The following is a 12478-nucleotide window of genomic DNA, read 5'->3' as shown; positions in this document are numbered from 1 at the left end:
ACATTTGTGTACCTTAGTAGCGCTTCCCTTCCTCCTCTTTCTACTAGTTAAGCATAGCACTTGGGTGGTGCTTAGAGGAAGCAACTCCACAGTCATTTCTTTCTGTGTTTTTTGAGGACATTTTACAACTCAAACTATGGATTTTACCCAAGAGGCTACAAGATTTTCGTATTCCCATGAAGAGGGCCAAAGGATTATTACCACTACCTCATTGCTAGATTAGATGACAGCCACAGAGAATACTGGGATGGACTTAAACAAGGCTTACAGAGACTTGCAACACCTTATGGAGAAAGATACCAAACTTGACCTCAATTCTATCACCTTGTCTGACTATTGGAGGAAAGGCCTAATCCCCAGAGGACTCCGTATTATGAAGTTTGCAGCTAATGGAGCACAAGGTAAAACTGAATTTAGATAAATGGGAGGCTATTCTCAACAAGTGTTCTTTTGACCTAATGCTACTTCTAATAGAAGAATCTATAAAGGACAGACAAGTAGTCCAAACAGAAATTGAAAAAGGAAAATCACAGAACACAGTGACAATTCTAAAAAAGCACAATGTGATGAGATCTTGAAAGAGAAAGTAGACACATTCACTCTGATATTGAAACAAGACAAGCTAAGAAAATTTAGAAGAAATGAAGTAGACTGTAGAGATGGCAAGGTCTTTGCCTGGAGAAAACCAACACGTAAGAATTCAGAATCACATCTGCAGAGAAGGAAGCCTAGATCTGTTTCTTTCAATTTTACAAGCAGTGACGATGAGGATCACCCCAGACGCTCAGAGGCCAGCTCCTCCCAAGATTTTTTAGATCAGGAAGAGGAGTCACGCAGGTTGCTCAACAAGAGAAGGAGAGGATGCGGAAGAGGCCAACACAGAGGGGGAGGAAGAAATCAAGACTATCCAACCACACGCAGCAGGACCAGAACAAGGCTCTGATCAACATTTCTGGAGAACCCCTTTCTGATGATTGCATAAGGGTATTGTCTAAAGGACTGTCCTTTGCCTCCACATATTCAACTAATGAATTTAATACAAAGATTGACCTATTTCGTTTCTACAGGAATCTACATCTGAAGGCCTGGTACAAGCCAAACATCTCTCCAACTACAGACACCAGCGTCTCAGGTCAGGCAGTTTCTGTTCCCTCTAAAACACCTTTTAAGCTCAAGTCCACTTTTTGTCCCATCGTCCAGAATGCCACACCAAGAAAGTGAATTTTGACGTGAAGAATCTGTTTAAGGGTAAAATTGACTCCAACCAAACACGACGTAATCTTTCTAAGACAGAGAGGGATGCAGTTGAATCATTGTCCATAAATGAACAGATTGTGGTTAAAAAAGCAGACAAAGGTGGTGCTACAGTAGTGTGGAGTAAAGACAAATATGTGACAGAAGCCTACCGTCAATTAGACAATGATGAATTATACCAATCTCTTACCTTCAACCCTACAGAGGACCTAAAAACTGAATTGAAAGGGATCCTCACAGAAGCTAAGGAGAACAGCTACATTTCAGACAATGAGTTCAAATGTCTTCTCAATGGCAGTATGGCTTCTTTTAACCTTCTTCCAAAAGTCCACAAAGGTCTTGAAAACCCCCCAGGCAGACCAGTCATTGGTGGTAATGAAAGTCTGACAGAACCCATCTCTAAGTCCATTGATTACTTTATTAAGCCTTTTCTGACGTCACTCCCAGCCCATCTTCAAGATACCACAGATGTGTTGAACAAAATTAAGGAATTGAACAATATAGGTACAGCTTCCTTTTTAGTCACCATGGAAGTGGAATCTCTATACACCACCATTGAGCATGAACAAGGTTTGGCAGCTGTGCACCATTTCTTGAGTACTGAGATGCCTTCTACAGAATTCATTGTCTCACTGACTGAATGGACTCTTAATCATAACATCTTTCAGGACCGTATTAAACAGGTCAAAGGGTGTGCCATGGGAGCTACAGCCCTTCCTACACTGGTTTGTACTTGGGGAAATGGGAAAATGACTTCATTTTGGATTCTTCTAATAACCATTTCTTTGACCGGATTATATGGTGGGGACGCTATATTGATGATGTTTGCCTGTTTTGGTCCGGTTCAGAAGATGAACTTATTTCCTTCCACCAATACCTTAACAACATTAACCCTAACATCAAACTAACTATGGAGTACAGCAAGGATAACATTCATCTTTTGGATCTCGACATTAGTAAAAACGACAACGGTTGTTTGCACACATCAATCTTTAGGAAGCCTACAGATGGGAATACCATTCTGAGGGCAGACAGCTTTCACCCCAGAAAGCTAACAGAGAATATTCCACACGGCCAATTCCAAAGAGTCCGCAGAATTTGTGATCAGGAAACAGACCACAGTGTCAAATCTGCTTAATTGGAGAATCGCTTCTTGAATCAGGGCTACAGCATTCAGGTCCTGAAAGATGCCGCTATAAGGGCTGGATTACTTGACAGAGAGAACTTGTTGCGAAGGGGAGAGCCTTGTGATACATCAGAGAGAGTGTATTTTGTTACAAAATACAGCACTGAAGCAGAGAGCATTAAAATAATCATTAAAAACAATTGGGGAATCATCCAAAGTGATACGCTACTACGCCAAGTCATAAGCTTTAAGAGATGTCCTACCCTAAATGACAAATTAGTCCACAGTTATCTTCCGGGTGACTCTCAAAAAACTTTTAAATGTAACCATTGCAACCATTGCAGTAATATTGTACAGAAGAAGTATTTTGTTGACACAGCTTCCAAAATGGAGTATTACGTCAAGCATTTCATTAACTGCAAAACCACTCATGTCATCTATAGATTGGCATGGTATGGTTCTCAATCAGAGGCAGCTGTCGATCGTTGTCTCTGATTGAGAATCATACTTGGGTAGCCTGTTTTCCCCATTTTGGTTGTGGGTGATTGTTTTCTGTTTAGTGTATGTCACCTTGCAGAACTTTTGTTTCTTCCATTCACTTCGTTGTTTTGTTTTGTGTGTTCAGTTAATAAATCAACATGGACACTTACCACGCTGCTTATTGGTCCGATATTTCATACGCGTTGTCAGACGACAAAGACATCCGTTACAGAATCACCCACCCATTTTAGCAGGTGCGTCCTGTATTCATGGCTCGCTCAAACACAAATTTCCAAGACTCTGCCCTGTACTAAAACTGATATTTCTCATTCGTTTTTGAACATAGATTGCTGACAGCCTGTGGAAGCCATAGGAATTGCATCCAGCGAGCTCATTTTCAATATGACCTTTTACATGCCTTTCAGAGAGGATGGTCTCTCAAAAAAAAACATCCTGGTTGGTTTTTCTTTGGATTTTCTCCTAGCATATCTATTGTGTTATATTCTCCTACATTATTTTAACATTTCTACAAAGTGTTTTCTTTCCAATGGTACCAATTAAATGCATATCCTGGCTTCAGGGCCTGAGCAACAGGCAGAGCAACAGGCACCATGCTTCACTGTGGGGATGGTATTCTCGGGGTGATGAGAGGTGTTGTGTTTATGCCAGTTACGCCAGTTTTCCTTGATCGCCAAAAAGCTAAATTTTAGTCTCATCTGACCAGAGAACCTTCTTCCATATGTTTGGGGAGTCTCCCACATGCCTGTTGGTGAACACCGAACGTGTTTGCTTATTTTTGCTTTACGCATTGGCTTTTTTCTGGCCACTTCAGTAAAGCCCAGCTCTGTGGAGTGTACAGCTTAATTAAAGTGGTCCTATGGACAGACAATCCAATCTCCGCTGTGGAGCTTTGGCAGCTCCTTCAGGGTTATCTTTGGTCTCTTTGTTGCCTCTCTTATTAATGCCCTCCTTGACTGGTCTGTGAGTTTTGGTGGGCTGCCCTCTCTTGGCAGGTTTGTTGTGGTGCCATATTCTTTCCATTTTTTAATAATGGATTTAATGGTGCTCCTTGGAATGTTCAAAGTTTCGGATATTTTTTTATAACCCAACCCTGATCTGTACTTCCCCACAACTTTGTCCCTGACCTGTTTGAAGAGCTCCTTGGTCTTCATGGTGCCGCTTGCTTGGTGGTGCCCCTAGCTTAGTAGTGTTGCAGACTCTGGGGCCTTTCAGAACAGGTTTATACATACTGAGATCATGTGACAGATCATATGACACTTAGATTGCACACAGGTGAGCTTTATTTAACAAATTATGTGACTTCTGAAGATAGTTGGTTGCAACAGATTTTATTTAGGGGCTTCATAGCAAAGGGGGTGAATACATATGCACACACCAATTATTTTTTTAATAATTTGAAACAAGTTATTTTTTTCATTTCACTTTACCAGTTTGGACTATTTTGTGTATGTCCATTACATGAAATCCAAATAAAAATCCATTTAAATTACAGGTTGTAATACAACAAAATAGGAAAAACGCCAAGGAGGATGAATACTTTTGCAAGGCACTGTATGTGGTTCTCACCCAGCTATCTTAACGCACTAATGAATCCACCAAATGTAAGTCGCTCTGGATATGAGTGTCTGCTAAATGCCTCAAATGGCAAATGTAAATGACTATGTACTTTTTTGTTTGTATCTACAGTACCTTCGGAAAGTATTTTTCCCCCCCTCATCAATCTACACACAATACCCAATAATGACAAAGCAAAAACAGGTTTTCAGACATTTTTGCAAATGTATATAAAAAAACTGAAATGTCACTTTTACATACTGTAAGTATTCAGACCCTTTACTCAATACTTTGTTGAAGCACCTTTGGCAGAGATTAAAGCCTCGAGTCTTCTTGAGTATGACGCTACAAGCTTATTTGGAGAGTTTCTCTCATTCCTCTCTGCAGATCCTCTGCAGATCCTCTCAAGCTATGTCAGGTTGAATGGGGAGCATCACTGCACAGCTATTTTCAGGTCTCTCCAGAGATGTTCGATCGGGTTCAAGTCCGGGATCTGGCTGGGCCACTCAAAGACATTCAAAGACTTGTCCCGAAGCCACTCCTACATTGTCTTGGCTGAGGTTGTTGTACGCCTAAGTGCTCTCTGTACTTTGCTCCGTTCATCTTTGCCCTGATCCTGACTAGTCTCCCAGTCCACTGAAAAACGTCCCCACAGCATGATGCTGCCACCACCATGCTTCACAATAGGGATTGTGCCAGGTTTCCTCCAGACGTGACGCTTGGCATTCAGGCCAAATAGTTTAATCTTGGTTTCATGGTCTGAGAGTCTTTAGGTGCCTTTTAGTAAACTCTAAGCGGGCTGTCATGTGCCTTTTACTGAGGAGTGGCTTCCCTCTAGCCACTCTACCATAAAGGCCTGATAGGTGGAGTGCTTCAGAGATGTTTGTCCTTCTGGAAGGTTCTCCTATCTCCACAGAGGAACTATAGAGCTCTAACAGAGTGAACATCGGGTTTGTGGCCTTCCCCGATTGCTCAGTTTAGCCGGGAGGCCAGCTCTAGGAAGAATCTTGGTGTTTCCAAATATCTTCAATTTAAGAATGATGGTGGGCACTGTGTTCTTGGGGACCTTCAATGCTGTAGACATTTTTCTAGTACTCTTCCCCAGATCTGTGCCTCGACACAATCCTGTCTCAGAGCTCTACAGACAATTCCTTCGACCTCATGGCTTGGTTTTTGTTCTGACATGCATTGTCAACTGTGGGACCTTACATAGACAGGTGTCTGCCTTTCCAAATCATGTCCAAACAATTGAATTTATCACAGGTGGACTCCAATCAAGTTGTATTAACATCTCAAGGATGATCAATGGAAACAGGATGCACCTAAGCAAAATTTTGAGTCTCGTAGCAAAGGGTCTGAATACTTATGTTTTCGCTATGTCATTATTGGGTTTTGTGTGTAGATTGATGAGGAACAATATTAATTTAATCAATTTTAGAATAAGGCTGTAACGTAACAGAATGTGGAAAAAGTCAAGCGGTCTGAATACCTTCCGAAGGCACTGTAAATGAGACACAGACTATGACTCAATGCCCGTGGTTGGTCACCTATGGTGCAGCAATGTCCCACTGTCTGGCTGGTCTCCATGACACATAACCGGAGGGTAGATGTCCTTACTAACCTGGCAACATTATAACTAACCCTGGCCATATCACTGGAAAAACACAACGCACTAACATAGCAGACCTATACTTTTTAAAATGGGTCTGGCTGAAGGCCTACTGCAGAAATATTCTATGCAACAGAACGGTTTGACATTGTTCTGTTTTATTTGTTTACTTAAACAGTTCTTTAAAAACGTATAGTTTCGCCAGACAAAAGCTGCTGCTCACGCAATACTGTCAGCAGAAATAGGCATGCCCCAAGCAGCATTGTAAAACAAGCACTTAAAATAATTTTTCCACAACAATAAAACATTTCTGAGTTGGCTCGTAGCCATCCCACCAGAATTATGCCTGTGGTTACAGAGCTAGAGAAGCAGCAACTAGGACATTGTAGAAGAAAAACAATAAAAGACATATTTATAGGCTGATTTCAACCCCCATAAAATGTTTAAATGACAGCATGTTACAATGAGCAAATATTAAAACAGATTTTATACAACTCTTTCTGACTCAAAGTGTACAGTATATGAGCCAGTTGAAATGCTTGAATGACTCTCTACAATAATGAAGTAATGAAGACAAAGGCAGATGACTGTGGTCAAGATTCAATCCATCCATTATTAATCTTTATCTCCAAGCAATCTCCTTTCACTACACAATGTAACCTACAAACTGTGTATACAGTATGTTCAATAATATGAATGGAACATAAATTGCCTGAATTGATGTCCATCCTCGGAAGGGAAAAAGTCATTGGATCATCTATTTCACTAATGGCACTTATGTTAATTAAACACGAGACACAAACAAAACTCAACCCATGAGATGAGCCTACAAGCCTCAGATGCCCTTGGTGAGGAAATCTTTAACTGACATGTCAAGGTTTGATACTGCACACCTAAAATGTGTCAATCTTTAATTTTCCCCCATTTGAACATTTGGATCACTGCGGTAGCCTAACTTGATCTGTCTTGCCTTGGACCCTGCGTTTGTTATTGTGATATGTGTGAGCACTGACCAGGGGCAGGTGTAAGGGTCTATGCTGCGTCTAGAACAGGGCAGGACTGGGACTTTGTCCTGTGCAGCCAGGAGGAAATCTCTGCTTCCTCCAGGAGCCGATCAAACACTCTCCCCCAGTTCCTCCCTGTCCATTTCCCTCTGAGTTCTCCTCTGTCTCTGTTCTTCTCCGTCCCAGCCCTGTGGCCCTGCACTCCTGAAACGTTCCACAGATGTCTGCCACTCCTCCTTCCTGAGTTGGCGTGCCCACTGCCTACTTTTCTTTCCACAATGCAGCGGTGCTGAGTTTACAACTACATACAAGGACATGTTGCTGGCTGGACCTGAACAATGAGCAGAAAACATCCCATAACACACATGCACACACACTGTTACGGATACAGTTATCCTGTGTGTGTGTATCCTGTGTGTGTGTTTCTTTTCTCTCCTTCTCCCCTCACAGGTGAAAATCATCACTCCCCAATCAGTCAACAATCAATCATCAATCAGAAGACACACCTCCTCCTATTTCCTACCCTATCACAGTTCCTTCCCCATGGTTTAAAAACCCCATCATTTGTTTGTTCTAAAGCAATCTCTAGCTCAATCTCTAGCTCAATCTCTCTGTAAATGCCATGTCTGTAGGTCTCTGTGTTTCACTCTCGCTTTGTGTCTTAACCTCTCTTTTGTTTAAGCACCTCCATAGCACTTTGTCATCACCTGTGAGTATTGTTTTTGGGTTATGGCGTTTGTTTGTTTGCTGGTGGGAAAAGGGGAAACCAAGACAAGTCGCCCATGGGCATACACTACCCGTAGGTAAACTTTGTTAAATACACTAGTTAGAACTGGGCGGACCACCCACTGTATTTTTGGTTAGTTAGTTAGCTGTTGTTAAAGTAGGCTAGCCTAGCTTAGGGGTGTTTTGGATGCTTATTGTTTCTTTCCTTGGGTCCAGCTCAGCCCCTTTTCCTGCTCCCCCCATTACTGTGCGTTTATAAATAAACCTAGAGTTTGACGGTAGATTTCTGTTGTCGTGGTTATTTCGTGCACACTTTTACTTTGTCACAATAATAATTTGCATGAGTTATGTTACGGGTCTCATTACCATCCCCCCCCCCTAGACTGTCGGGCCAAAAGGGATTCGTAACACACACAATGGCATGAGCGCGCACACACACACCTCAGCAGCATCTGTTTGACTGTCTCTAGTCTTTCAATACAGGCGCCAGCCTGAATAAAGCACACACACACACAGGTCAATTAGCCTCTGGACCCCAAAATACCCTCGCTACCCATCATCAAAGACCTTAAGGTCTCCCCTGTCGGCCATACCCCATAGGAGACAGCCGGAACTTTATCTCCTGCAGGATATTGTTGACAAGTCAAACTTTCAGACAGAAAGCAAACCGTTCAGAGCACACTGCCGCTGCATAGGGAAGGAAAAACCCAGATCTAAGCCATTAAACAAACATTCAGACTATATACACGGCTCAAAAAAATAAAGGGAACACTTAAACAACACAATGTAACTCCAAGTCAATCACACTTCTGTGAAATCAAACTGTCCACTTAGGAAGCAACACTGATTGACAATACATTTCACATGCTGTTGTGCAAATGGAATAGACAACAGGTGGAAATTATAGGCAATTAGCACGACACCCCCAATAAAGGAGTGGTTCTGCAGGTGGTGACCACAGACCACTTCTCAGTTCCTATGCTTCCTGGCTGATGTTTTGGTCACTTTTGAATGCTGGCGGTGCTTTCACTCTAGTGGTAGCATGAGACAGAGTCTACAACCCACACAAGTGGCTTAGGTAGTGCAGCTCATCCAGGATGGAACATCAATGCGAGCTGTGGCAAGAAGGTTTGCTGTGTCTGTCAACGTAGTGTCCAGAGCATGGAGGCGCTACCAGGAGACAGGCCAGTACATCAGGAGACGTGGAGGAAGCCGTAGGAGGGCAACAACCCAGCAGCAGGACCGCTACCTCCACTTTTGTGCAAGGAGGAGCAGGAGGAGCACTGCCAGAGCCCTGCAAAATGACCTCCAGCAGGCCACAAATGTGCATGTGTCTGCTCAAACGGTCAGAAACAGACTCCATGAGCATGGTATGAGGGCCCGACGTCCACAGGTGGGGGTTGTGCTTACAGCCCAACACCGTGCAGGACGTTTGGCATTTGCCAGAGAACACCAAGATTGGCAAATTCGCCACTGGCGCCCTGTGCTCTTCACAAATGAAAGCAGGTTCACACTGAGCACATGTGACAGAGTCTGGAGACGCCATGGAGAACGTTCTGCTGCCTGCAACATCCTGCAGCATGACCGGTTTGGCGGTGGCTCAGTCATGGTGTGGGGTGGCATTTCTTTGGGGGGCCGCACAGCCCTCCATGTGCTCGCCAGAGGTAGCCTGACTGCCATTAGGTACCGAGATGAGATCCTCAGACCCATTGTGAGACCATATGCTAGTGTGTGGTTGGCCCTGGGTTCCTCCTAATGCAAGACAATGCTAGACCTCATGTGGCTGGAGTGTGTCAGCAGTTCCTGCAAGAGGAAGGCATTGATGCTATGGGCTGGCCCGCCCGTTCCCCAGACCTGAATCCAATTGAGCACATCTGGGACATCATGTCTCGCTCCATCCACCAACGCCACGTTGCACCACAGACTGTCCAGGAGTTGGCGAATGCTTTAGTCCAGGTCTGGGAGGAGATCCTTCAGGAGACCATCCGTCACCTCATCAGGAGCATGCCCAGGCGTTGTAGGGAGGTCATACAGGCACGTGGAGGCCACACACACTACTGAGCCTCATTTTGACTTGTTTTAAGGATATTACATCAAAGTAGGATCAGCCTATAGTGTGGTTTTCCACTTTAATTTTGAGTGTGACTCCAAATCCAGACCTCCATAAATTGACAAATTTGATTTCCATTGATAATTTTTGTGTGATTTTGTTGTCAGCACATTCAACTATGTAAAGAAAAAAGTATTTAATAAGAATATTTCATTCATTCAGATCTAGGATGTGTTATTTTAGTGTTCCTTTAATTTTTTTGAGCAGTGTATGATTTTCACTCTTCACCTTTGTTCTTGTTCATATTGTTTAGTGTGTCCTCCAGGGAATCCAAATACCACCAGCTTAGCACTTCAGTCCCTCAACTGTTCCTGGCTCTGAAGTCAAGCATCGGAGCTAGTAATGTAGTTGTGAGCAGGGCTGGCTACAATACTTGAGGGTTCAAATGTTAACCTATTCCCTACAAATGTTAACCCCATCCCAGTTGATTAGCTGGTTAAATGGCACCACTAACTCTGAACTGTTAACACGGTTACTTTTGGTAAACAAGTTTCAAATTGTATTAGTTGTATGTACGGGATACACACGGTATACATCGTCCAATGAAATGCTTACTTGCAGGTTCCTTCGACAATGCAACAACTAAGAAATAATAAAATATACAATTACGAACATAAAATAAATGGATCAGTAGAATATAATAAATATTTTAGCATCAGTATAATACATGAAGAAACAAATATTAGTCCAATATCTACATGTGTATTGGGGAAGGGGGGAGGGGGGTGCAGTGTATAAACAGAGCAGTATAATACGAGTCTGGTAGAAGCAGTTGTGATGTGTGTGTGTGTATGTCTGTGGGTGTGTGCATGAGAAGTGTGCATGTGTGCTAGGTGTGGAGAATCAGAGCAGGTGGTCAGTCCAGTTCAAGTGTTCAGCAATCTGGTGGCTGGTAGATAGAAACTGTCTTTGAGCCTGTTGGTATCAGACCTCATGCTCCGATACCCTCTCCACGATGGTAAGGAAGAGAACAGCTCGTGGCTGGGGTGTGTGGGGTCATTGATGATACTGTGTGCCTTCCTCAGGCACCGTTTCGAGTAGATGTCCTGGACGGGTGGGAGCACGGTCCCAGTGATGTACTGGACGGGTGGGAGCACGGTCCCAGTGATGTACTGGACGGGTGGGAGCACGGTCCCAGTGACCTACTGGACTGTCTTCACCGACCGCTGGTGGGCCTTACGGTCGTGGATGGAGCAATTCCTGTACCAAGACAAGTTTCACTGCACTTTACATAATTTGGACGTGAATGTGATTTGACAATTATCATTATTGTAAAAAACAACTATTTAGCTACACTTACCAAATATCAACCATTATGATGGAACTCAGGCTCCTCAGGATATTGTAGAGAGAGGATCCCTCTGAGTCCTAATGAAAGAAGCGGGTGATCCAGTGATCCGTTACATGAGATGTTTTTTAAACACTGTGTGAACTGACCCCTGAAGCAGGGTCACTGCATGATGCCCTGATGTCCAGCGAGCATGGCTCCACACTGCTCCACCCTCTCTTCTCCTGTGAGCTTGGCAGTTGGATACACACAATGAGACAATTCATCTCCCCAATGAAGTTATGGGTAAAGCTGCAGGGGGGAGGGTCTGGCAGATAGCCCTGGCCTCTGTCTCAGCTGTGCTGGGTTCCCTTTGTCCAGGCGTGGGGGTGAGGTTGGGGGTTGGGGTATGGACGGTGAATGGGGGTCCGGTCTGTGAGGCCAATGATGTCATCTTACTTAACGCCAGCTAGGCTTTTGGTTGTGCTCTGGGAAAATGCTGCAGAGAACACTGGTGGATATCATTTTTATTTTATTTAACCAGGCAAGTCAGTTAAGAACAAATTCTTATTTACAATGACAGCCTAGGAACAGTGTTCAGGGGCAGAACGACAGATTTTTACCTTATCAGCTCAGAATTTGATCTAGCAACATTTCGGTTACTGGCCCAATGCACTAACCACTAGGCTCTAACCACTAGGCTACCTGCTGCCCCAGTTGAGTGGAATGAAACAACCCCACATGAAATGCTGCTGCCGAAGGGGAGGTGGCTTCTGTTCTCTGCTCCAAGACAGTGAAGGGAGAGAGATGGGAAGTGAGTCTAGATGTGGAGGAAAGAGAGAGGGAGAGAGAGACAAAAATAGAATTACTTGACACATTGGAAAGAATTAACAAAAAAAAAAGAGAATGTTATTTGGCCCTAAACAGAGAGTATACAGTGGCAGAATACCTGCCCGTTGTTACTGACCCAAACTTAAGGAAAGCTTTGACTATGTACAGACTCAGTGAGCATAGCTTTGCAATTGAGAAAGGCCGCCATAGGCAGACCTGGCTCTCAAGAGAAGACAGGCTATGTGCTCACTGCCCACAAAATGAGGTGGAAACTGAGCTGCACTTCCTAACCTCCTGCCAAATGTATGACCTTATTAGAGACACATATTTCCTTGAGATTACACAAACCCACAAATAATTAGAAAACAAATCCAATTTTGATAAACTCCCATATCTATTGTGTGAAATACCACAGAGTGTAATCACAGCAGCAAGATTTGTGACCTGTTCCCACAAGAAAAGGTCAACCAGTGAAGAACAAACACCATTATAAATA

This window comes from Oncorhynchus nerka, linkage group LG28, assembly GCF_034236695.1.
Source record: "Oncorhynchus nerka isolate Pitt River linkage group LG28, Oner_Uvic_2.0, whole genome shotgun sequence".
Classification (NCBI taxonomy): Eukaryota; Metazoa; Chordata; class Actinopteri; order Salmoniformes; family Salmonidae; genus Oncorhynchus; species Oncorhynchus nerka.
Note: the sequence above shows the minus strand (reverse complement) of the source record.